This window comes from Somniosus microcephalus, chromosome 9, assembly GCF_052327205.1.
Source record: "Somniosus microcephalus isolate GS21.2 chromosome 9, FLI_Smic_1.0, whole genome shotgun sequence".
In the NCBI taxonomy this organism is placed as follows: domain Eukaryota; kingdom Metazoa; phylum Chordata; class Chondrichthyes; order Squaliformes; family Somniosidae; genus Somniosus; species Somniosus microcephalus.
The window spans coordinates 34,094,996-34,107,110 of NC_140995.1; the positions used below are offsets into that span (position 1 = coordinate 34,094,996).

Here is a 12,115-nt window from a genome sequence, read left to right on the forward strand (position 1 = left end):
AGGAAAGCACCGGACTGCGAGAAGCTGGGAGGCGCGATTGGGGTGAAAAAGGCCAGACAGTGACTGAGGCCACGAAGCGCTGCGACCGGATCGTAAGGCGCGGGACAATATAAAATAAATAAACCGCGGAGAACGTAGCCGCAGCCGGGGAGGGAAGCACCGGACTGCGAGAGGGCTGGAGGCGCGATTGGGAGCCCGAGCGAGCGGGAGAGACAGAGCCCGAGCGAGGAAGGCTGAGCGAGATCCAGCCCAGCGGCTGAAACTGTTCGCCGCCAACGGGTTGTACCCAGCATCGGCTGCCCTGCCGAGAGAAGGGAACGCGCTGAAGCCGACGCGCAGGCTGCAAACCTGAAAGCCAACGGCTGTCGCCCGAGGGAAGCTTACCCCTCCTGCCAGGGGAAGAAACGCGGGAAGCCGCCAGTAGGCGGGGAAGAAGACAGAAGCGGGAACCGCCATTTTTAAAGTGGGCGGGGAAAGAAGATAAGCGCGGGAAACCGCCATCTGGAAAAAAAAAAGTTAAAGAATATTGTTGTTGTTTCTCAGGAAGAGTGTGAAGATGCCTAAGCATAGTAACAGCAACGGTTTCAATGCCGAGGTGGAAGACTGGCCCACGTATGTAGAACGCATCGAGATATATTGTACGGCTAATAAGATAGCAAATTATCAAAAAGCTCTAACCTTATTAAACTCAATGGGTGCGAGGACATACGGGTTATTGAAGCATCTTCTATCACCAGCTAAACCGGCGGATCAGTCTTTCGATAATATTGTTGCTGTCCTGAAGGATCATTTTAACCCCGTACCGCTGATGTTAGCGGAACGATCTAAATTTTACGGGAGAACGCAACGAAAAGAGGAAAGCAACGCGGAGTACTTGGTTGAGCTGCGTAGACTAGCGAAATACTGCCAGTTTGGAGGAAATCTGACAGAGGCATTGCGAGACAAGTTCGTGTGCGGGTTGTCAAAGGAAGGAACGCAAAAGCGACTGCTCGAAGAGAACGACCTTACACTGGATAGGGCTGTCCTTATTGCAGCATCACACGAAGCCGCAGCGAAAGGAACTGCGGAAATGCAGCTGAAGGCAGCGGTCCTCAGTGTGGATCAAATTACTTCGGGTGCAACGAAATGTTATTGTTGTGGGAAGACAACACACGACCAGAACCAATGCTGGTTTAAAAACCAGGACTGTAGGAAATGTGGCAAACTGGGTCACATAGCCAAAGTATGCCGGTCAGGGAAGAAGACCAACAACCAAAAAAAAAAGCCATCACAGGAAAAGTACAACAAAGTACACAAGGTGGTTGAGAAGAGTTCAGATGAATAGAATTCGGATTCAGACCCAAGCGGCCAGGAACTGGGTAATCTGAGAATTCATAATGTGAGTAAGGAAGCTGACCTACAAACTATCTGGGTCATGCTAAAAATAGCCGGAGTCCAAGTGAGAATGGAATTGGACACTGGATCAGCCCTATCAGTCATAAATCGAAGGGATTACAACCGGCTATTCTCACATATACCCTTGAGAGATACCAAGTTCGTATTGCAGACATACACGGGGCATAAAGTATACCCCATGGGAAAGATAAGAGTCAAGGTGAGAGACAGGGGCAAAGAACACCCCGGAATGGATTTATACGTACTACCTGAGGGAGGACCACCACTTCTAGGATGGGAGTGGATCAAGAAAATAGACATGGAATGGCACTACCTCAAAGCAATAACGAGTGAGGACTCGGGGCAGACAATCAGCTCAGACTCTGAAACGGATGACGATAAGACCAGCCCAAGCATGAAAGACAAGTCTAAAATGAACTTGCTGACTAAGGTTGGTAGAACGAATGTGGGCATAAAGGCTTATGCTCCAGAGGAGAACAAAGTTTCAGAACAGAATTCCTCTGAACAACAACAACATAGCTTGACAGAGAATTCTGAGTCTGTTCAAGTTACAGACATATATATTACTGAGGAACATCGAGCTCGAACGCAAACTTATTTCAGATTACGACAGCAATTAGAACAATTGAATTGCCGTCTCGAGCAAGAGATGAAAGCAATGAAAAAGTTCTATGATACCGAATGGGAGAATCTGGAAAGACAACAGAAGCAGCTGGGGAAGAAAAGGGAGCAGGAGCACACAAACCGTCTGCACGAGGAGGCCAAACGAATCAAAGCTGATTCGGCTTCTGAAGGGGCGTGCTCCAATCTGACGGAACAAGATGTGCCGCAACTGAAGGCGCTGGTTAGCAGGTTGCAGGCAGGAAAAGCTGAGTTGGTCGACATGACTTCCGAGCTCCTACTGAAGTTGGGTGCAGCATCACCGGACGATTCATTTGTGGAAATTCGAATGATGGGGGCTGCGGATGATGGCGAAGTAGAAGCAGCAAAGGAGCCCCAGGACAAGGTTCTAAACAGCCCTGCAGCTAATGGAAAAGGGATGAGGACAGAAGAGTTAACAGTCAGCCAACTCCTCCAGGGCAAGGTTATAAACAGCCCTGTAGTTAATGGAAAAGGGATGATGGCAGAAGAGTTAACAGTCAGCCAACTCATTCATATGCTGAGGGATAAAACTCTAAAATGGGAAAAACTTAAATACGAGCCTCAATCTTCAAAGGGAAGGGAGCTCTCAAAAGTCATTGGAAGAGCTGAGGTGGCAACCCAGACTGAGAAGTCTGCAGCAGAACAGCCCTTGGATGCCAAAAGTACGCTGACTCACGGCAATGTAGAACAACAGAATACTGAAACAGCTACTTCAGTAGAGGGATTGAATAGTCCGATCAATCAATCTCCGAATGAAGTTGAAGTATTGAAATCACAAATGAGGTCATTAGTAAAAGACTTGCAGGAAGCCCAGAAAAAGCGGGATGAATCTGAACGCATGATGAAGTCTCTTCAGGACAGATGTCGGGATTTGGAACAAAAGTCGGCTAACGTCCAGCTGGGTAAGGAGGAAATAGAAGACACTCTCGCTGGCCTAGCTCAGGACGACACCGAATATTACCATGATCTGTTGAGTGACACTGAATATTACGAGGACCTGGTCTGCCCAGCTTGTGCCGAGAACTCCCAAAGTGCCGAAATCAGGATGAATCACTTAAAGTCTAAGGAACATAGGGAGATGGTGGCGTTACAGCTGGCAGCTGACAATGGAGCCCCGAGAGTCTCCAAGAAGCAAAAAAGGAAAAGACGAAGCAGAAGATGATAACCATCTGAACCATTATTACCTCTACCCGATCACACACGTGGTCCCCCGAACGGAGCCAAATCAGTTGGAAAGTAGGAAAATTTCCCAAGGTAATCCAACTGTTTTTTGTTTGTTTTAAAAAGTCAGCAATGCTGGTTCAGAAGTGATGGAAGTAAAGCTGTTAAGTCTAGGGAAGGACTATGGGATGAGTCCCTCTAGCAAGGTGACCCGACTACACCACGGAGGTGTGGTCCGGACCGAGTCAAGAAGATCAGAGACTGAATCTGTGAACTGTTTCCCGCAGAGACTGAATCTGTGAACTGTTTCCCGCAGAGACTGAATCTGTGAACTGTTTCCGCAGAGACTACCTCTGTGAACTGTTGTAACATGAAGTTGGATATGTTATGATGTTATGTTAATGGGGAATAAGTATGTTGTAAGCTAAAAAGGGAGGATTGTAGTGTATGTAACTGTTCTACCTTTAAGAGAACTATTGTATGTAACCGTCCACCTTTAAGAGAACTATTTTAGGTGTGGCACTACTTTATCCTGGCTGCTGTATACTGTAATACCGACGGTGACCCCACCGGTATATAAGTGCTGTGGCAGAATTTATTGGGCAGATTCGCCCTGACCTTCGAATAGTAAAGTCCTGTTTAAGTTACTCTTGTAGTCTGTGTATTACTTCGCTATACAACCCACAGACTTTACAGAGTCCCAACTCTTTTAGCCTATATCTTGATAATTAAGATGCTTTAGACTGGGAATTAGTCTAGTGGCCCTCCTCTGCACACTTTCCAAAGCCTTAATATCACCCACAATGTGAGGAGACCAAAACTGGACACAGTATTCCAAGTGCGGCCTGACCAAGGGCTTGTACAAGGGTATACACATTCTGTATGCAGTGTTCCATTATGGATGGGGGCTCCAACATCTTGCTCATATTTAGGAGCAGCTTCTGCCTCACTTGTCGTGGGAAATTCTCCTTCACTTCAGAGGGAAGTGTTAGTGGCACAGATCCACTGGGAGCAGAAATTCTTCTGTACCCGGTTTTAACAAAGTCCTCAACCTTCATGAAGCAAACTGGTACTATTAGATCCGTGTGTTAATGGAGACACGGAATGCAGGAGTTGGTTTAACAAGTCTTTACTGAATGGAGACAACCTGGAAACTGAAACTACAGAAGCCTGCTAGGGCCTTTTATACAGGGGTGGTCACTGCCGGTACTGCAGTCTGAGACCAGTTATTCCCTTAAAGGGACATACACAACAATTCCTCCCCTTTTAGATAAACAGTACATAACATTCATTTAACAACTAAATAATAACTAATTACAATTACAATTACGGCTGCTAGATACTTTGGTTGAAGTTAAGCAATTATAAGTTCAGTCTTTGAGGAGGCTCCCTGATTCTGTCTGGATAACGCCTCTTTGGGATATCAGGTTCTTCTGGCAAGGTTGAGTCGGGATCAATGTCGTTGTTTGGTTCGTCTGCTTCCAATATCACCGATTCTGCGGTAGATGCAATTGGTACTTCGGTTTCATCGCCAGGTGTATCAGATCGTGGTGTGGAGTTGACGTTTTCCAGCGACTCTAGAATCTGGTCAGCATGGCGTCTTACAATGCTCTCTCCAACGTCCACGGTATACATTAGAGGTCCTTGCCGTGTACAGAACGTTCCTGGCTGCCATTTCTCTGTGCGGTAGTCCCGGGCTAAAACTGGTTGACCTATCTTAAAACTCCTGGTCGCCCTTTCATTCATATTCTGAAACTGCCTGTTCTCCACATCTCTTCTGACGTTTGGCTTAACCAAATCCAAGCGGCATTGTAGTCTTCGATTGAAGAACATCATGGCTGGAGTTTGGTTGGTAACCGCATGTGTCGCATTCCGGTAGGCAAACAAGAAGTTATCCACCTTGTGTTGTAGGGGTATATCTTCATTACACATTGCCTTGATAGCCTTCTTGAATGTTTGAACAAACCTCTCGGCCAATCCATTAGTGGCTGGGTGATATGGGGCGGATGTGTAATGCTTAAAACCATTGTTCTTTAAGAACCTCCGGAACTCTTCAGACACAAACCGTGGTCCATTGTCAGAGCAAATCTGTTCAGGCAGCCCATTCCTGGTGAATATGGTTCGTAAGACTGTGATAGTTTTTTCTGTGGTGGTTGAGGACATTTTTATTATCTCTGGCCACTTTGAATGTGCATCCACCGCAATTAAAAACACCGAGTCCATAAAGGGACCAGCAAAATCGATGTGCACCCTTTGCCATGGAGATGAGGGCCACTCCCATGGATGTAGAGGGGCTTGTGGTGGGGCGTTTTGGACCTTCTGGCATCCTGTACAGCTCTTGGTCATCTCTTCGATTTCTCTATCGATTCCCGGCCACCACACAAACGCTCTGGCTAAGTTCTTCATTTTTACCCCTCCCAGATGACCCTCATGAAGCTCATTGAGCACTCTATCCTTCAATTTGGGTGGAATTACTACTCTGGATCCACACATCAAGGTTCCTCTGCACACTGACAGCTGTTCTATTCTCGGCGAGAATGCTGGCAGCAGTGGTTCGCCATGTGCTGGCCATCCCTTCACTGTTAAATCATAGACCCAGGAGAGTGTCGGGTCATTTCGTGTTTCCTTTTCTATGTTTGCATTCGTCACAGGGAGACATTCGACTATAGTCGAGTGGAATAACTCCACTGGATCCACTGCCAGTTCTTCTTCCACCGTCGGCAACGGTAGGCGCGACAATCCATCAGCATTCCCATGCTGTTTAGTTCCTTTGTACTCGATGTCATATTGGTGAGCCCCTAGGAAAAGGGACCACCTCTGTAGCCGTTGTGCCGTCATTATCGGTACGCCCTTCTGAGGGTTGAAAATGGAGACGAGAGGTTGATGATCAGTTAGTAGAGTAGATTTCTGACCGTGCAGGTAGTGATTGAACTTCTTCACCCCCCACACCAGGCTGAGGGTCTCTCTGTCAATCTGGGCGTAGTTACGCTCGGCTGAAGTTAACGAGCGTGACGCAAAAGCTATCGGCCTCTCAGAACCATCAAGGAATTTATGTGACAGTACTGCCCCAATGCCGTAGGGAGACGCATCACACGCCAGTCTTATCGGTAGTGATGGGTTGTAGTGAGCCAATACTTCTCTTGAAGTGATTAGGTCCTTACTCTTCTGAAAGGCCTGCTTACATTCATCGCTCCATTTCCATGCTACTCCCGTTCGTAGTAGGGCGTTCAGTGGATGCAGAATTGTGGACAAATTCGGCAAAAACTTATGGTAGTAATTCACCAATCTGAGGAATGACCTCAGTTGCGACACATTTTCAGGTGCTGGAGCCTTAACTACCGCTTCAATTTTGTCAGGGGACTTGTGCAACCCCTCTTCATCAATCACGTGGCCACAATACGATATCTGTTTCTTAAAAAACTCGCACTTGGGGCGATTGGCTCGTAGCCCATGTTCACGTAGTCTAGTGAGCACCTGCTGTAGGTTGGCAAGGTGTTCACTGTCATCTTCACCTGTCACTAGGATGTCGTCCAAGTAACACTGAGTCCTCGGAATCCCTTGCAGGACTTGTTCCATCGCTCTTTGCCGTATTGCCGGAGCTGATGCTACTCCGAATACCAGTCGATTATACTGGTAAAGACCTTTGTGAGTGTTTATCGTGAGATACTTCCTGGAGGATTCTTCAACCTCCATCTGCAAATATGCTTGTGCTAGGTAAATTTTTGTAAAACGCTTCCCTCCAGATAGTGAGGCGAAGATACCTTCTATCCTTGGAAGAGGATATTGTACTGTGTGAAGGACTGGGTTCACTGTTACCTTGAAGTCCCCACAGATGCGAACCTTCCTTGGCTCCTCAGACTTATTGTTTAACGTTTTCTTCATGACAGGAACGATGGGTGTCATCCACTCACTCCAGTCTACCTTAGATAACATGCCTGCATTCTCCAGATTCTCCAGCTCTGCCTCGATGGCTGGGCGAATTGCATATGGTACCGGTCTTGCTTTGAAAAACTTGGGAATTGCATTCTCCTCTATTTTTATCGAGGCGGTTATGCCTTTAAGAGTGCCCAGTTCTTGTTGAAATACCTCTTTGGCGTCAGCTAAGATTGTTGACAATCGTCCAGGAGTGACGTCGTCATCCTTTTTACCAGCCTGAATGGAGTGCCAGTCTAAACTTATCTTTCTGATACATTCACGTCCCAATAATGGTGGTCCACCATCTTGCAGAATGTAGAGATACAATTTCTGTATTTTCTTGCCGTTGTATTCGACAGGCACCCTTATTTTTCCTCTGGGGTATACTTTTTGCCCCGTATACGTCCTCAAGACAATGGATGTCTCTCTCAAGGGTATGTGTGAGAAAAGCCGCTCGTAGTCTCGTCGATTCATGACGGTTAGAGCTGATCCTGTATCCAATTCCATTTTGACTTGGGACCCTGCTATCGTGAGGGTGACCCAAATGGTTCGGTGATCCTCTTTTGCGATTACGTTGTGAAGTTTGAGACAGCTTAGTCTCTTGTTCCCGGATTCACTATCGCTCATCTGGTCTTCGGAACTACTGTCCGTCATCTTTTGTACTTTCCTGTACGGTTCCTTAGTAGCCTTTTTGTTGTCATTGGTCTTCTTCCCAGACCTGCAAACTCGTGCAATGTGTCCCATCTTTCCGCATTGCCTGCATATTTTGTCCTTGGACCAGCAGTCCTTCTGGTCATGGTTTGTTCTGCCGCAGCGATAACATTTTGCAAATCCCCGTGTCATTTTGTGGGTGCCGTATTCTTGTGGCTTTTGTTGTATTTCCGCAGCTCCCCTTGCTGCTGCTTCGTACGATACTGCCACGCTGAAAGCCTTATCTAGCGTCAGCTCTTTCTCTGAGAGTAACCTCTTCTGGGTTCCTTCACTCAGGAGTCCACAGACAAATTTGTCCCGTAAAGTATCTGCCAGTCCTGCTCCGACCTGGCAGTGGTTTGATAGCTTGCGTAGTTCCGTAAGGTAATTAGCATTGCTCTCATTTTTATGCTGATTTCTCCTGTGGAATTTAAATCTTTCTGCTATCAGCAGTGGCGTAGGATTTAGGTGTTCCTGTAAGATAGCAACAATTTCGTTAAAACTCTTCACCTTCGGTTTGGCTGGAGTAATCAGGTCCCGCAATAGGCCGTACATTCTTGCGCCCATTAAATTTAGCAATACCGATGCCTTTTTCTCATCGGCTATTTCGTTTGCCTCGCAATATACCTCGACTCTTTCCACATACGTGGTCCAGTCTTCTATTGCATTATCGAAGGCAGTGATATTGCCAGTCTTTGGCATCTTAAAAATCTAAGATGGCGCCTCCCGTGCTTTTCCTTCATCCCCGATGGATCAAAATGGCGCCTCCCACGCTTTTCCTTCTTCCCCGCCGAGTTAAGATGGCGCCTCCCGCGCTTTCCCGCCGCTGCTGCTGCTGTCAACGCCGCTCTCCGCGGTATTTTTATTTTTAACCATTCCCGTCATGGAGCGGACCCTCTGGGACACTTCCCTCCCTCTTCTTAGGTCCGAACGCTGCCCGGCTGTGAAGCACCGGCCGCGCCCTGTGTGCTCCACCCTCTCTCTCTCTCTCTTTGCTTCCCGACTCGCTGCCCGGCCCCGTTGCAGAGCCACCCGATCGAGCTCTAGCCCGCCGCAGCCCAGGAAGGATCAGTGCACTACCTGCCACCAGCCCGATTAGCTGGGAAACCACAGACTGCGGAACCAAGCCTGGCTCTTGACAGTCTCTCCTGCAAGTTTTCAATCCGATGATTTGGAGGGCGGTTGCCCACGGTCGACGCCTGTTTCTCGAGTTTCTTTGGATTATTTTTTGTTTTCTTTCTTCTGGCTTCGACCTTCAATAACGTCGTCTGAGGTGCTGCCGAGTTGCAGGTAAGTTCGTTTCTTACTCGTCGCCAGTATTAGATCCGTGTGTTAATGGAGACACGGAATGCAGGAGTTGGTTTAACAAGTCTTTACTGAATGGAGACAACCTGGAAACTGAAACTACAGAAGCCTGCTAGGGCCTTTTATACAGGGGTGGTCACTGCCGGTACTGCAGTCTGAGACCAGTTATTCCCTTAAAGGGACATACACAACAGGTACAAAACTCTGTTAAAATAGAGAACAGAGGAATTTAACTTGAACGTGTTAATCAATTTGTTAAACATAACGCACAGTATTTTCTCCCAAGTGTTTTTAGCATGGGACCAATGAGCCAAGAATTCTCAACAGCTTTCGTGTATTTTCCTCTGACCATTGGGGGAAGCAGCCTATTTACTATTTTAGTGCTCCAAGTGAGACCACTTCCACCCTGAGTTAATGTACTCAACGATCGCATTGTCGAAGTATATATTAGAGATACCACTGATCAGAAAGCGATCAGAAAAGCCTTCAATGTCGAGGAGATGGAGGTCCGAGACAATCTTAAAAATTCCCAGGGATGGGTGGTATCTGTATCAGGGTACTAAGAGAGAGAAATTGTGATCTAGTGATGATCATGTTGGGGGTGTTGAATGCTGAGGAGGTAGTACCTTAGCTGGATTGAATCAACCAGTTGTCACTCAACTGTTACTAGTATTGTGCAGGTGGTGGAAAAACATCACACTGGTACAGTACGAGGTGCTCTTGAGAGGTGAGGCTTGCGCACATTATTGGGGCAGACTAGAGGAAGCTACACATTGCATGCAATTGTGCTGTACGTGAGCTGCGAGTGCTTGACTCTGACAGGAGATGGCCGAAATGGAAAATGTTCCTATTCCCATTACTAACACCCCCTGCCTTCATGAAAACAACTTTTTAAAAAGAAAGTTCGCCAATTATATAACTTTAAGTATCCGTGCATTAAAAGTTGTATTACTACAATAAAGTAATTGAATTCTGCCCAATATTTTTTAATACTATGGACTGTCAAACATACAGTAAAAGAATGACTTTCAAAGGACTGTATACATTTTGGCAGTGGTTATGTGTGCTTTTAGTACAATAATGGGTCTGCAAGCAAATTGGGAGTTTGACCTGTTATTGATCAATAGAAAGAACTTTTATTGATCAGTGTAGTGCCTTTCCTGTCTACAGCATGTCCAAAGTACTTCATAGCTAATGAATTACAGTACTGTTGAAGTGTAGTCACTGTTGTTATGCAGGTAAATGTGGCAGACAATTTGCGCACAGCCTACCATAAACAGCAATGAGATAAATAACCTGTAAATCAGTTTTTTCTAATAGTGTTGGTTGAGGAATAAATACTGCCACGGTACCCAGAGAACACCACTGATCTTCAAATCGGTTCCGTGGGATCTTATACATTCATCCGAACATTGGCATTAATGGAAAGGAAAATTGGGTGGGGTGTATAAGAGGTAGCCGAGCTGCGACCGCCCATTTTGCATCCCCCCCTCCCCAAGGTTAAATTTCACCCCCGCTATTTCTAAATATATAGTACTCCCTCAGTACTTCAATGAAGTGTCGACCTAGATTATGTGCTTAAGTTCTAGAATGGGGTTTGAACCTACAAACTTCTGACTCAGAAGCAAGTATGCTATCACCTAGCCAAGCTATGATGGGTCTGTGTCCTGTTTTTAAAGATCGGGGGCTAGAGTTTTTGTTTTGGGAGCAATCTGTAATCTGGGTGCAAATTGCGCTTGGAAATTGTGCTGTTTTTCTGAAGTGAAGTTATGGTTTAAGTATCCGCTTAAACTCATTTGCAGAGTTAAAAACGTAAAATCTTGCAAGAACCAAGAACCAGCGCAATTGGGCAGCGTAATAGAACATAATTGTTTATTTTTTTTAATTAAAAAATATTCCTTGATGTATTTAAGTGTGGTACCATGGTGCAAATTTATTAATACAGCTGAAAATGGGTTTTTAATAAAAATGTCCAGTGCTCCACTTGTTAGTAATGTGATTTTAAATAACTGAAAATTACTTTAAAAAAAACTATACAGAATCATTTACTAGTTTCATTGGTGCACACTGGTCAGTTTCTTAGTAAATTAAATATTTTTTAATATTTAAAAACTTTTACAATGTGCCGACTAGTGCCCTTGTGCCTAAAAACACAGCTTAATTTTAAGCGCCTCCTTGAAGGGCCGCAAACGGGCACAATCGGAGCAAACTCGCTATGCTGATTAATTCGATCTGGACATTTTTGTGGGCGGGGCAGGCTTGCAGCACGATGTTTTTTAAACCCGTGTTAAAGATGGCGAAAACTCGATTTACACACGACCTAACTTGCGCTTAAAAATTCCGCGATCCTTCACGCTGGTTTGGCCGATTTCAGGTGAATTGCGCTGGTTTTACCTAGCGGAAACTCTAGGCCCAGATGTAATAAATGATTAGCAAAAAAAAAGATGCTTTCAAACCACATTGTAAACCCACCCCATAATATTTATATCATATGTGTTCTGACACTAAGATGCTTCCTGGGTGGCTGGTGAGAGACGTCTTTTGATTCAATAGGTAATGGGCAGGAGTGTTCATTCACATTGCTATGGGTTCAAACCACAGATCAAGTCCTGAGGCACTGCAATCAACTTAATACATTTTTTTTGCCATTTTAGTAATTAAATAGCAACAAGGGTGGAACTTTAAACGTTGACGGGGGAATAAAACAAGCAGTAATGGATCAGCCCCCATTATACACCCTGCGAGATTCTCTGACCCATTAACTTCACTTATTCTGCACCATTGTCATGCATAAATTCAAGGTGAATAATGGAGTTAATTGGGACTTCAGAATTTTATAGAGGATTAACCACCACTTGTTGCACCATGGTTACTGGAGATTCTGGTAGATTGTGGGAATGCTGTCAGTTGCTACCCCAGAATATTTTCTTATGTGCTGCCTGCAACCACTAGAAGTAGGTTATTTAAGCCATTTGTTTCCTACAACGTCCTCTTGCTGTGTGCAGCC

The 12,115-nt window shown here is 45.6% G+C and overlaps 1 protein-coding gene across 18 annotated transcripts in view; it reads left to right on the forward strand.

Moving 5' to 3' along the window:
* The window catches only part of mlip (muscular LMNA-interacting protein), a 224,656-nt gene that overhangs the window by 142,919 nt on the left and 69,622 nt on the right, over positions 1-12,115 (forward strand). The window lies entirely within an intron of this gene.